The following is a 14,631-nucleotide window of genomic DNA, read 5'->3' as shown; positions in this document are numbered from 1 at the left end:
TAAATATGTAATACCTGAGTAGACACTTAGGAAAGATGGTAACAAGGACAAATGTTAAATAAAACATTAATTTGATTAAATGGTAATTGTGTGACAATTTTTTTCTTGGATTTTGGTTGTCTTCTAAGGTTGATTTTTGTAATAGAAGATTATGAGTGGGAAATGGGGGAAAGGATTTAAACCTTTTTTAGGAGAGGAGCAAGCCTGGAACCCAGAGGTGACATTAAGACAAAATTAAGTGGTGTGGCCAGCGTAGAGCAGTGTGAACGTGGGCTCCATGAGATGCGCCGGGGCAGCATTATCAAGCACTGTGGGCCAGGGCCAAGGGGAGACCGTGGCGGCAGCACTCGGCTGATGTGGGGCTCCACGCTTTGGCCACCTTTACCTGCGCTCTTGATTTGCGACTTGTTTTGCTCCAATCACAGCTTCTTGGATACGTTTAGTCATTGGACCCACTAACAACTCTAGGGTTTTGGAAACTACTTATCTGTGTTACAAAGGCATCTGCCACCCACCCACTCACCCATGCAGCCAGCCAGCCAGCCAGCCACCCATCCATCCATCCATCCAATTCTTCACTCAACTAGTGTTTTCTGAGTGCCTACTGTGTGCTGGGCCATATGTCAGGTCCTCATTCTGTGGTAAGATTGCTTCTACCGCAGAAGATGAACCATACTCTCTCCTTCCTCCCCCAGACCCTATCTGAACATATCCACCTTCTCACTAGGCAGAAGAGAAAGGCAGTGCTTTTTCTTAAATTGGGGCTGGGATGGGAAGCAGACTTTTCACTGGGGTCCATGTTGAATATCCATGACCCACCATGGCAACATGAGGCTTTCCATTAACCTGACCCTGACCTGTTCAGCCTGTTTCTTCCCTTACCAGTTCCCATCCTCTATCAAAACAACCATACTAAATGTCTGAGCATTCCCAATAGCATGCTTTTTGTAAGTCTCTGCCTTTGTAATTGCCAGTTACTTTGCCTGGAAAATCTACACCCATCCTTTAAGAATCAACTCATATGTCACCTCTGAGTTTCTGAAAGGATTAATTCCTCCATTCTGCTGATCAGTACTAGCTGTTGTCAGTACTTGAGGTCTAGAGGAAGTTCAAGAGATTGGAAACCTTTGGAATAAACTGCCCACATGACACTGAAACCCTAAAGACAATGAATCATCTCTGGACCAGAGCAGATACGAAAAATCACCTAGAAACAGGAAAATTCTCAAACCTAGAGGATTTGAGTGCAACTTGACTGAAAGAAAAAAGGTACAACTCTCCCAGAGACTGTTCAATTGCAAAGCACAGAAAAAGAGGCTGAGAAGCACGCATGAATGTTTCCCATCACAGCATTGCCCCAAGGGGAGAAACTTACTGCTGGAGAAGCTATGTGAATCATTTCCAGGTCTAACGACAAGGTGGTTCCTACTGTGGTGATAGACACAGGAAGTTATCAATTTCCAGTCTCATCAGCAAGACCAACCCTTATTTGTGAGAAAGATAGAATATCTTAGCCAGGCCTACAAAGTAATATTATAACTATAGACTTCCAAAGTAACTTAATAACAAGAGGCATCCTTCAATGTCATATTGAAATTCCAATCTATTTGACCGTTTTAGTACTCACTGAAAATTATTCAGAAATAATCCTGGTGTCTGTTTTTAGCCTCCTGCGCATTTTATTTATCCTGAGTCACTGGCAGGCATCTATGATCCCTGAATACCGAACTCAGAGAATATATATACTAGCAAAGCAAAGTAAGAGGTCTTAGAATTTGGCAGTCATCAAGACACAGGTCAGTAGTTCTCAACCTTTGTTCCACAGCACGCGTGGTGAACAGTGTTCACATGAACAGTTCCCATGGACTGTTCTAGGCTTATGTGACTTCCCAGTGTGCTGGGTCTCACTCCATTTCTTTCTTTTCTATTTAAGAAAGCATATCAGAATGCAAGTAAGAACCATATGGTTATAAAGTCACCATGGAGACCTTGAATCAGCTCTAATTTCTTTTTAAATGTAAATTACTTTTTTTTTTTTTCCTTTCCAGCAGCTCCACTCTGGTCTGTCCAGTTTTTGGTTGGTTGGTTGTTTTTAGTTTATAAACAACAGAACTTTATTTCTCACAGCTTGGGAAGCTGGAAGGTCAAGTTGCCAGCATGGTCTTGCTCTTGTGAGTGCCCACTTCATGGTTCACGGACAGTACCTTCTTGCTGTGTCCTCAGACAATGGAAGGAGCTAGAGGTCCCTCTGGAATCTCTTATCTAAGGCACTAGTCTCATTCATAAGGGCCTTACCCTCATGAGTTAAGCATCTCCCAAAGGTCTCACCTACTGACAACTATCATCTTTGGGGGTTAAGATTTTAACATATGAAATTGGGGGACGGAGGGCAACAAACACTTTGGTCTGTTTAGTTTTGAGGGTGCAGTCTGTAAAAGCCTTTAGTAGATGAGTGATGTGATTATATTTGTGTTTTAGAAATGCAAAATGGCAGCTATGTAGAATGCTACTGCAGATTTGGGCAAGAGCTACTGATGGCCTAAGTCAAGGTTGTGGCAGTGAGGATAGAGAAGAAGGGATAGAACTGAGAACTGTTAAGCAGTGGGATGAACAGAATGATTGAACATTGAGGTGGGAGCACAGATGAGAGAGGGGGAGAAGTTATAAATAAAGCCAGTTTGCCTGAGTGATTGGAGGAATAGTAACACCACTAAATAGGAAAAGGGTCAAAAGATAAGGAGCTGCTATAGGATGGGAGAGGACACATTTTACTATGCATGTATGTTAGGTTTGAGGTTCCTAAGGGAAATCCAGATATCAGTTAAAAAGTCAGAAATACATGTCTAGAGATTAGGATCCTGGAGGAGGGCCTGGCAACCCACTCCAGTAATCTTGCCTTGAGAATCCCATGGACAAAGGAGTCCTGGTGGGTTACAGTCTATAGGGGCACAAAGAGTCAGACACAGCTGAAGCTACTTAGCATGCACACAGAGATTAAGATAGACGTATAAATATTAAGGACAATAGGGTTATAAGTGAATGCAGTCAAAAGAGGAGTGTATGAGGTGAAAAGAAAACAGGTGAAGGACGCAATCTGGGAATAGATATATAAAAGGACAGACCAGTGAAGGGAGAAGATGGGCAGGAACGTTGAGAAGGGAGATGCTGAGATTCATCAGAAGAATCAGGAGTACGGATTGTCACGGAAACCAGGAGAGGAGAGAGTTCCAAAAAGAGAATAGAGTTTGATGACGTCAGATACCCCAGAGAAAACAGGAGGGACGATGGGAAGTATTTACTGCCCTTGGCAATAAGAAGGTCATTGAAGATCTTCTAAAAGGACGTCTGAGTGTGTGTGATGTGTCTACTGGCGTTCTGTGGGTCCAAGTGTGAACATGAAATAAGGAGTAAAAGGGAGCAGAGAGTTTGGTGATGAAGGAAATAATAAATAATAGTGATAACTAGTATTTATCGACTGCTTATTCTGTGTCAGGCACAGTGCCTGACATATAACTTCTCATTTCATTTTACAAACCATGTGCAATTATAATCCCCCTTTATACACCAGCAACACACTATGGAAATTAAATGAGTTGCTGAAGATCACTCAACTAATAGGTTGTAAAAATGTGATTCAAATTGGATACACATATATGTATGGCTGAGTCCCTTTGCTGTCCACCCGAAGCTATCATAACATTGTTAATCAGCTATACCTCAATACAAAATAAAAAGTTTAATATTAAAAAAAAGATTCAAATGTGATTGAATTGGTGCTGATTGACCCAAAGCCCAAGGTCTTGCCCAATACAGTGGAGATGAGAGATAAGGCAGGGCCAAAGTGTACTGTTGTTTATCCAGTCATAAGATTATAAATGGAATGCTTCTTTTGAAATGATAGATTTAATTTTTAATAATGAAAAATCACACAGACACAAATAAAACCAGAAAGAAATGGTTTCCTTGAATTGTCACTCTGATCTCATGTCTGGAACCAATTGATAACTACTCTGGTTCTTTCAATGTCAAACTTTTGCAGCCAGCCAGCTAGCTAGTCAGTCATTAACACAAGCTGAGCACATGTTGTACAGGACGGTGAGCCTGAAGGGAATTAAGGCATCGGCCTCAACTTCATGGACTTTCTAGGAAAAGCGGTAGGTGATATACAGAACAGCAGGGAAGGAGGGTTTGAGGCCTACCTCTCTGTTTCCTATCTGTGGAGAGGCAGCCCAGAAAAGTATTTTGGTTATAGCATCCTTGTGGGGACCCGGGTCCATTCTTGAGTTGGCCTGGAATCTGTTTCACACTGGGACTCTGGGTTCTCCCTGAAAAAACTTGAATGCTCAATGGTATTAAGAAAGTGGACTCCCTGAGATCCCTTGGTCTCATAGATCACCCATCATGTGCCAGATGCTCTGAGCCAATGATGATAAGAAAGAAGATAAAACCATTCTGACCACATTTACCATCCTGGAATCCAAATATACTCACACCTAATTTTTTTCGGTTCACTGCTCTCCCCATATATCTCCATTAGCAGAAAGTCCAATAGCTCGTTTGCCTGAAGTTATTTAAGAATTCGAGGGACTTCCCTGATGGTCCAGGGGTGAAGAATCTGTCTTGCAATGCAGGGGATGAGGGTTCGATCCCTGGTCGGGGAACTGTCTCACATGCCACGGAGTCACTAAGCACATGTGCTGTAGCTGAAGAGTCATTGCTCTGCGATGAACAAGCCCACATGCCACACGAAGACATAATTAAACAAATGAATACTATTATTCAACATAGCTAAATAAATGAATATTTTTTAAAAGAATTTTAAAAAATGAATTCAAAACATTTCCTCTGTCTAAAGGGTTATAACCTGCTACCAAAAGCCAGGTTGAAAGAGAACTGGTGTGTCAATCAATTCAAAAGTTTCTTTGTTCCGAGTCTGCCATACTGGGTCCCCACTGCCCCTTCATCATCTACTGGGCCTGTCTATGGTGGACGTACTGCTGTTGCTGTTCAAGATACTGCCCTGGCTACATGGTGCACCAAGATTTGCCTTCAAGATTCAGCTCCTCAGTTCACTGGATACACAAGTCCAAGTATTCTGTCATAGCTTCCTGATGGCGTCCTCAGAAAGCTTTGCTGGCCCCATCCCTTTAGGGGCTTCCCAGGTGGCTCAGTGGTAGAATCTGCCTGCCAATGCAGGAGACACAGGTTCGATCCCTGGGTTGGGAAGATCCTCTGGAGGAGGGCATGGCAACCCACTCCAGTATTCTTGCCTGAGAAATCCCATGGACAGAGGAGCCTGGTGGGCTATAGGCCATGGGGTCGCAGAGTCAGACACGACTGAGCGACTAAACAACAGCTAGGTTTCCTATTCAGTTCAGTTCAGTTCAGTTACTCAGTTGTGTCCAACTCTTTGCAATCCCATGAACTGCAGCACGCCAGGCCTCCCTGTCCATCACCAACTCCCGAAGTTCACCCAAACCCATGTCCATCGAGTTGGTGACACCACCCAACCATCTCATCCTCTGTCGTCCCCTTCTCCTCCTGCCCTCAATCTTTCCCAGCATCAGGGTCTTTTCAAATGAGTCAGCTCTTCACATCAGGTGGCCAAAGTATTGGAGTTTCAGCTTCAACATCAGTCCTTCCACTGAACACCCAGGACTGATCTCCTTTAGGATGGACTGGTTGGATCTCCTTGCAGTCCAAGGGACTCTCAAGAGTCTTCTCGAACACCACAGTTCAAAAGCATCAATTCTTCAGTGCTCAGCTTTCTTTATAGTCCAACTCTCACATCCACACATGACCACTGGAAAAACCATAGCCTTGACTCATTACGCAAATAATAATACCTGTCATTCATTTGGCTGATATGGCACCAGTACTTTACATGCATTATCTCCTCTCTCTTACAGAAGAATTCTGAGTCTAATAATGGAGTTAAAATATACAGAAATTACAGTATAAGGAAGAATGTGAAAAAAACTGCAGGAGTGAGGTAAGTGCAATGCGCCAAGAAAGCTTAGAGAAGGGAGGGCTTATTTCCAGCCAGCGAGGCTCATTCAGTCAAACATAAGCACATAATTATTGCAAGCTTTTTACATCCTGGTCTCAAGAATTTTCCAGATGAAGGGAAAAAGGACAATGAAACAGATCATCTTGATAGCATGATGTCAGCTGATGCAATCTGGCCATCAGGGCAGACTCCTCGGAAGAGGAGGCATGGGAGCTATAAGCTCTGAAGGTTCGGGGAATCTTCTGAACAGATAAGCCTGGGGATCCCTGATATCCCACAGTTGCATCTGGATCTCATTACAAGATCCCCGTCCTCTAGAAGAGAGAGAGAAGGGGGCGGTTGTTAACTTCCCGTTCAGTTCTCCTCGAAAGCCCTCATTTTGAAGCTGTTAATGGTAACCAGTCCTTTCTTTCTGTGCAACTGGCTTTTCTCCCACTGAAGATTGCAATGCACTTTTTTGTACTTAACTTCATTCAGTTTGTGACCTCCTCTCCAATTTACCAATTCCGATTCACATCCTCCATCTTTTCTCCCACTGAGAAGAAACAGCTGACTTTTGGACTCCCAAGCTCCCTGGAAAAAGGCCAAGCTTCCATAAACTCCAGAAATATTATTGTGTGAATTAAACTGTTCACATGGTATCAGCTATGCAGTTACTCCAACATTTATTTTGGAAAATATTACATTCGGAAAATGGGAAGCATTCCAGAGCATTCTCTTACCTTGAAATATCAGTAGACACAAGGGTATTCGGAGATAATTTCTTGTTCAAAAGTTAGCAAACAATCTGTACAATTAGACACATAAAACTGCCTTAAATAACATTAGTTAAGGGCTCTGGGGCTTAAAAAATTGCCTATAGAATATTTGTAGAGAAATTTGGGGCAAAAGGCTCCAATTCTAACTCACTGAAGTAAACTTTCAAAATGCCTTTGAGTTGGTTAAATCCCAGTTGGCTCTTATTGCATATTTCTCTTCCAATCACTGATGAGTAGACCTTGCTCAACTGCACATTTTCCAAGATCTTACATGCTTCAGACTTCTTCGTCTGGCTACAAGAGGTAATAAGTCTAGTGCTCCAGTGAGAACTCCAGCTAAACCTGAAGGCCCGAGGGACACGTCCATCTTTCCCTTTCTTTCCTCTTCCTTCCATCTGTTTCTCCTCAGCGTGCTCATGCAGTGTTAAAGCTGTGAGAGGAGTGCCGAGGGTCCGCTGTCCCAGGGAGGCCTCATTGGTGCACCACTTGCTTTGATGTGGTTCAGTTCCCAGAGCCTATGATGTGTTTGCAGTGGCTCCAAGTGAGACTGGAGGGTCTTGAGAAGAAAAGTCCTAGAATGATGGATGGGTTGCAATCTGTCTTATATGTTCTTTCAAGCTTTGAAATTTGATAATACCTGAAACTCAACATTGTCTATGATCCCATTTAAGAAAAAGAAAATCCAGTGTGTGTATGTGTGTTTATGTGTAGATAAATAAAGAAAAAGTAGGAGGACACAGGCTAACATATGACAATGCTTAGCTCTGGCTTCCCAGATGGCACCAGTGGCAGAGAATCCCCACCTGCAAATGCAGGAGATGCAGAGATGTGGGTTAAATCTCTGGATCGGGAAAATCCCCTGGAGGAGCAAATGGCTACCCACTCCAGTATTCGTGTCTGGAGAATCTCATGAACAGAGGAGCCTAGCGGGCTACAGTTCATGGAATCAAAAAGAATTGGACATGACTGAGCATGTATGCATATTTTAAGCTCTGGGAAAGGCCATGTAATTAGATAGGAGTAGTAGCAGACTATTGATTAACATACATCACTTTTTTAATATTACTAATTTATTTATTTAACGTGTGAATAAACATAAAGAATAAATGATTTAAAGTAGAAAATTTTCAAAAGAACTAAATAGAATTTGATGTAGTAGTATGTAAAACTTTCCAAGAAATGTTAAGTTAAAAATAGCAAGTGTAAAGTCATACCAAAAGTTCAGTTTGGGGGAAAAATGCAAATACACCCACATATAATTGGTCGTATATGCATAGGAAAAATCACAAGGAAAATATAATAAATTATTGCTGTGGTTATTTGTGGGAGATGGAAAAGGGGATAGGGATTTTAACTTTCTACATTGGGTATTTTCTAGAATAGTCAAAATGTTAAATATTAGCATGTATTGATTTTTCTAGCAAACAAATTGGCTGAATAGTGTTATGCCCCTGTGTACTTGACATTGCCCTCAAAAGACTGACCAAATTGGCTTCAGTGGGCCAATATGGAACACCACATTGACTGATCTGAACTGCTAACTCACCTTCCAACCCAAATGATAGTGTTCATAGGAGGTTCTCATACTTAACAAAGATCCTAGCTTTCACATCTGTACCTACCTTAAATAAGTAGTTCCTTCTGCTACAATTCCCTTCTTCCCCTGGTAAACTCCTATTCTCCTCCTTTAAAACTCAGCTCAACTATTAACTTGCCCTAACTCCCTGGAATGAATTAGTCATTTCCACTTCGCTCCCATAGCATTTACGCATACCTCTGTTTCCATAAGCTATTCCATGTATTCTAGTTCTATTTTTAACAAGTCTCCTCTTCTGAATTGATAGCTCCTCAGAGCAGAGATGGGCTTCCCTGGTGGCTCAGACAGTAAAGAATCTGCCTGCAATGCAGGAGACCTGGGTTCCATCCCTGGGTCTGGAAAATCCCCCGGAGAAGAGAATGGCAACCCACTCCAGTATTCTTGTTTAGAGAATTCCATGGACAGAGGAGCCTGGCAGGCTATAGTCCATGGGGTGTGAAAGAGTTGGATACTACTGAGCAACCAACACTTTCAGTTTCAGAGAGCAGGGATGAAAAGTGAAAGTGTCAGTCGTTCAGTTGTGCCCAACACTTTGCAACCCTATGGACCGTAGCTCACCAGGCTTCTCTACCCATGGAATTCTCCAGGCAAGAGTGCTGGAGTGGGTTGCCATTCCCTTCTCTAGGGGATCTTCCTGACTCTATGTATCTGTCTCGGAGCTTAAAATAATGAACAGTACTTAGTGTTCAATTGATTTGTTTCCTCAGCCCACCCTAATATAAGACTTTTAAATCTGGTGGACCCCAAACATGGTTATTTTTTAAAACTGATTTTTATTGGAGTATAATTGCTTTACAGTTTTGTGATACTTTCTGCTGTAAAACAAAGTCAGTCAGCTATGTGAATAAGTATATCCCCTCCTTCTTGGACCTCCCTGCCACCTCACCCCCTTCCCAGCCATCTAGGTCATCACAGAGCCCGAGCTGAGCTTCCTGCACCTTATAGCAAGTTGGCACCAGCTATCTATCTTGCACATGGTAGTGTATATATCAATCCGCATCTCCTAGTTTGTCTCACCCCCGCCTTCTCCCCTGTGTCCACAGTCCGTACTCTACGTCTGCATTTCTATTCCTGCCCTGGAACTAGGCTCATCTGTACCACTTTTCTAGAGTCCACATATATGCGCTAATATATGATACTGGTTTTTCTCTTTCTGATTTACTTCACTTTGTATGACAGGCTCTATCTAGGTCCATCCACATCTCTACAAAATATGGCTATTAGCAGAATCTCTTGGGAGTGCATTTATAAACCCAGGCACTAATGCCCCCCGAGAGCGATCCTCAAGTCCAGTCTCCCAGATGGTTCTTCTTCTTCTTCCTCCCCCTCCTCCTCTTCCCATTACTTTGCTTCCTGAATGGTTCCGTCCAAAGCCATTGACTGGCTCTGAACAAAGTAGGCATCCACGTGGTGGTAAGGGGAAAGAGACCCAGTGTGGGATGACAAAGCCCAGGCTGGATGCTGGAGCCTCAGCAGAGTGAGGAGGGCATTTAACAGGGGATCACGCAGAGGTGGCCAGGGAGTGTCAGAGCCTAACAAAAGGGTGTCCCTGGGAGGAGTCCAAGCAAGGTGAGAGGCCCTCAGTGCAGCATTTTCCTGCTTGGATGGAGCGTCTGTGCCCAGAGGGGTGGGGAGAGTATCCACATGGGTATTAGGGTCTAGGAGAAAAAAAATTAGTAAATAAGTGTATTTATCACTGGGAAGTCTCTTTCTGTCACAGAGTTACAAATATGGAACAGGAGAAAACTAGAATGAATCTTCTGGTGTTGGATGAGAGTTGGAAACTCCCATAGTTTTCAATACAGAAACAGACACAGAAATAAATACAGGTTTAAATGGTGTGCATGTATAATATACAGGAGTGGGTGTGTTTATCTAGATATCTGTTCCTTAGCCCTGTTTACCTGAAGGGCTGGAAAACAGCAACACCTCAGGAGCAAGGAGCATCTTGATTTAGCATCTCCATTTCTAAAAGTTCTTTGCAGGATTGGCTGATTTCAGTGCTGGCGTGGTGAAAGTAAAAAGCGACCCTGGACATATTGTGCCAAAAAAACAAGTCAAAGAATAATGACTGAAGAGCACCTGAGCCAGCTTGAAGGAGTTCTCACTGGACATACCTGGGACAATGGGAGCATCAAAATAAGTAAGGATAGTAGTGGGTTATATACAGCTCATTGAATAAAATCAGAATCCATGAGTACATACTGACATAAATTAATACATAAATAATCTGCTTTATTGACTATGCCAAAGCCTTTGACTGTGTGGATCACAATAAACTGTGGAAAATTCTGAAAGAGATGGGAATCCCAGACCACCTGACCTGGCTCTTGAGAAACCTATATGCAGGTCAGGAAGCAACAGTTAGAACTGGACATGGAACAACAGACTGGTTCCAAATAGGAAAAGGAGTACGTCAAGGCTGTGTATTGTCACCCTGCTTATTTAACTTATATGCAGAGTACATCATGAGAAACACTGGACTGGAAGAAGTACAAGCTGGAATCAAGATTTCTGGGAGAAATATCAATAACCTCAGATATGCAGATGACACCACCCTTATGGCAGAAAGTGAAGAGGAACTAAAGAGCCTCTTGATGAAAGTGAAAGAGGAGAGTGAAAAAGTTGGCTTAAAGTTCAACATTCAGAAAATGAAGATCATGGCATCCGGTCCCATCACTTCATGGGAAATAGATGGGGAAAGAGTGGAAACAGTGTCAGACTTTATTTTTGGGGGCTCCAAAATCACTGCAGATGGGATTGCAGCCATGAAATTAAAAGACGCTTACTCTTTGGAAGAAAAGTTATGACCAACCTAGATAGCATATTCAAAAGCAGAGACATTACTTTGCCAACAAAGGTTCGTCTAGTCAAGGCTATGGTTTTTCCAGTGGTCATGTATGGATGTGAGAGTTGGACTGTGAAGAAAGCTGAGCGCCGAAGAATTGATGCTTTTGAACTGTGGTGTTGGAGAAGACTCTTGAGAGTCCCTTGGACTGCAAGGAGATCCAGCCAGTCCTTTCTGAAGGAGATCAGCCCTGGGATTTCTTTGGAAGGACTGATGCTAAAACTGAAACTCCAGTACTTTGGCTACCTCATGCGAAGAGTTGACTCATTGGAAAAGACTCTGATGCTGGGAGGGATTGGGGGCAGGAGGAGAAGGGGACGGCAGAGGATGAGATGGCTGGATGGCATCACTGACTCGATGGACGTGAGTCTGAGTGAACTCCGGGAGTTGGTGATGGACAGGAAGACCTGGTATGCTGCGATTCATGGGGTCGCAAAGAGTCGGACATGACTGAGAGACTGAACTGAACTGACTGAATTGGAAATTTTGATAAGGAACCAGATATTTACATAATCTTGAGGGTCTCTCTCATTAAAAACTTATTAATTACAGAGACAGAAAGAATGACTTCATAGCGGACAGTTTGGCCGACACCATCTTAAACACGTCATTAAAGTACCCATACCGGCAACAGGGCATGGCAAAGTCAGACACCACCTGATCAGATGCGATGAGAATGTGACATCACTTCTATGATATTCCCTTCTCAGGCACATAACCCGAGTCTAATCACGAGAAAACGTCAGCCAAGCAAACTGAGGGTCATTCTACAAAATAAAAGGACTGTGATTTTAAAATGTCAAGGTCATAAAAATCAAGGAGCATCTGAGAAACTGTTTGCAAAATAAGGAGACTGAAGAGACATGGCATAAATACAGTACATTATTCCATTCTCTTTTACTTTAAATGATGTTTTATGATCAAATGGCAAAACCTGAATGGGGTCTGAGCAGTAGAGATGACATTTATATATCACATAATGATATTATATTTCCTTGTTCTGATGGGTTTTCTTTGGCTATATAGTAGAATGTCCTTGTTTGTAGGAAAGAATAAAGTATCCGAAAAGAAAAGAAAACAATTTTAAAAGAAAAAGGTATTGAACAGTGCTGCTGCTGCTGCTGCTGCTAAGTCGCTTCAGTCATATTTGACTCTGTGCGACCCCATAGACGGCAGCCCACCAGGCTCCCCTGTCCCTGGGATTCTCCAGGCAAGAACACTGGAGTGGGTTGCCATTTCCTTCTCCAATGCATGAAAGTGAGAAGTGAAAGGGAAGTCGCTCAGTCGTGTCCAACCCTTAGTGACCCCATGGACTGCAGTCCACCAGGCTCCTCCGTCCATGGGATTTTCCAGGCAAAAGTACTGGAGTGGGATGCCATCGCCTTCTCCAATTGAAGAGTGCTGCTGCTAAGTCACTTCAGTCGTGTCCGACTCTGTGTGACCCCATAGACGGCAGCCCACCAGGCTCCTCTGTCCCTAGGATTCTCCAGGCAAGAACACTGGAGTGGGTTGCCATTTCCTTCTCCAATGCATGAAAGTGAAAAGTGAAAGTAAAGTCGCTCAGTCGTGTCCGACCCTCAGGGACTCCATGGACTGCAGCCTACCAGGCTCCTCCGTCCATGGGATTTTCCAGGCAAGAGTGCTCGGGTGGGGTGCCATTGCCTTCTCCTAAGAATGCTAGGGCACCACATCAACAACCAACACTTGTATGGTTCAGCAAAGTGAAGTTATTTGTGATCTTTTTGCAACTTTTCTGTAAGTTTGAGATTGTTGCTATTGTTTCCCTAAGTCATGTCCATCTCTTCCGGCCCCATGGACTGTAGCCCACCAGGCTCGTCTATCCATGGGGTTTTTCAAGCAAGAGTACTTCAGTGGGTTACCATTTGCTTCTCCAGGGGATCTTCCTGACCCAGGGATTGAACCTGCAACTGCTACTTTGGTAGGTAGATTTTTTACCACTGAGTTACCTGGGAAGTCAAGTTTGAGATTTTTCCAACTAAAAAGTGAAAAAAATTTTCCAGGTGAGTCCAGGGATCTCTTGTGGAGCACAAGCTTCCCAGATGATTCCATTGTTCTGCATTGGAAGCTATTGGTCTATACTATATGAGTGGGTCCTTATTAACTCGGGTATTCCTTTCTCACATGGGCTTCTTTGTCATATAAGAGGGCTTGGAAAACATATAGATTTTTAGGTCCAACTGGAAGCCCACTGGATCAGAATTTACAAAAGTAAAGCCTGGGGTATTTTCATTTATATTAAGTAGTTCCTAGGGGACTTCCCTGGAGGTCCAGTGGTTAAGACTCTATACTTCCACTCCTGGGGGCACAGGTTCAGTTCCTGATCATGCAATTAAGATCCCACATGCTGCATGGTGTGGCCAAAAAAATTAAAAATTAAATGACTAGGTAGTTGTTAAAACACCCTTAAAAAATATAAGTAGCTCTTAGGATCAGAGATGTTTGGGAAACATTAAAATTCATCATTGCGGTCATGGAACCTTTTCTCCAAGGCATGCAGGTGTGTCAGTTTAGTATCAAAATGGTGAACAATGTCTGCTCATCAAGGAAGAGGAGGTGGCCAGAACAAGCTAAATTCTACTGCCAAGGAAGGGCTTTTGTTGTCCAGGCGTCAATAGAAAATTGTGGCCGGGAAAGTGATGGTCCTGGAGTAACCTACACAGACACTTTAGCTGAGGACAAGAAAGGGTCTGTTGTTTGGGAGAGGAATGAAAATAGCACTTCATATTTTTTATGGTTGAAAAGGAAAGTTCGCTGGCCTGTGGTGGGATCCCAGTACTAGAATTGTCGTGGTTTTGCAGTCTGTGAAGGGCTGACTCCTGAATTGGTCTGAGTACTACGATGATGTAATTGCTGTTGGGGCTGGAAGGAGGATGGTTATGCGTGATTAAAAGGACTGAGCACTAAATACCACCGCCTGGGAGATCTAGCGAGGGCTGTTCTCTGTTGACTAAGGGAATAGAGTCTCTTACGAAGTCACCTTCCATGGAGGTAACATGCTGGCCTGTGCAGTGAATGGGACCAGCCTCTGACAGTGCCTGGCCTACAATGGGGGACCAACTTTCAGCAATTCTTTGAGGCATCATGGGCTAGCTTGGATGCTTAGATACCATGGCTCTTCTTAACCTGAAGAGGAACTTCCTAATTGAACAGTGTACACCCTCTAGGGTTCCCAGAAGATCTAGAACAGTGGTCCCCAAACTTGAGATCCATTTCATGAAAGACAATTTTTCCTTGCAGGGGGGGTAGTGGGGGAAAGGCAAATGGTTCAGGCAGTAATGCTAATGATGGGGAGCAGCAGATGAAGCTACAGTCATTTGCCAGCTGCTTACTTCCTGCTGTATGGCCCAGTTTCTAACAGGCCTTGTACCAGTGCTGGTCTGAGGCCCAGGGGTTGGGG

Source organism: Bos indicus, chromosome 29 (genome assembly GCF_029378745.1).
Source record: "Bos indicus isolate NIAB-ARS_2022 breed Sahiwal x Tharparkar chromosome 29, NIAB-ARS_B.indTharparkar_mat_pri_1.0, whole genome shotgun sequence".
NCBI classification, from domain to species: domain Eukaryota; kingdom Metazoa; phylum Chordata; class Mammalia; order Artiodactyla; family Bovidae; genus Bos; species Bos indicus.
Note: the sequence above shows the minus strand (reverse complement) of the source record.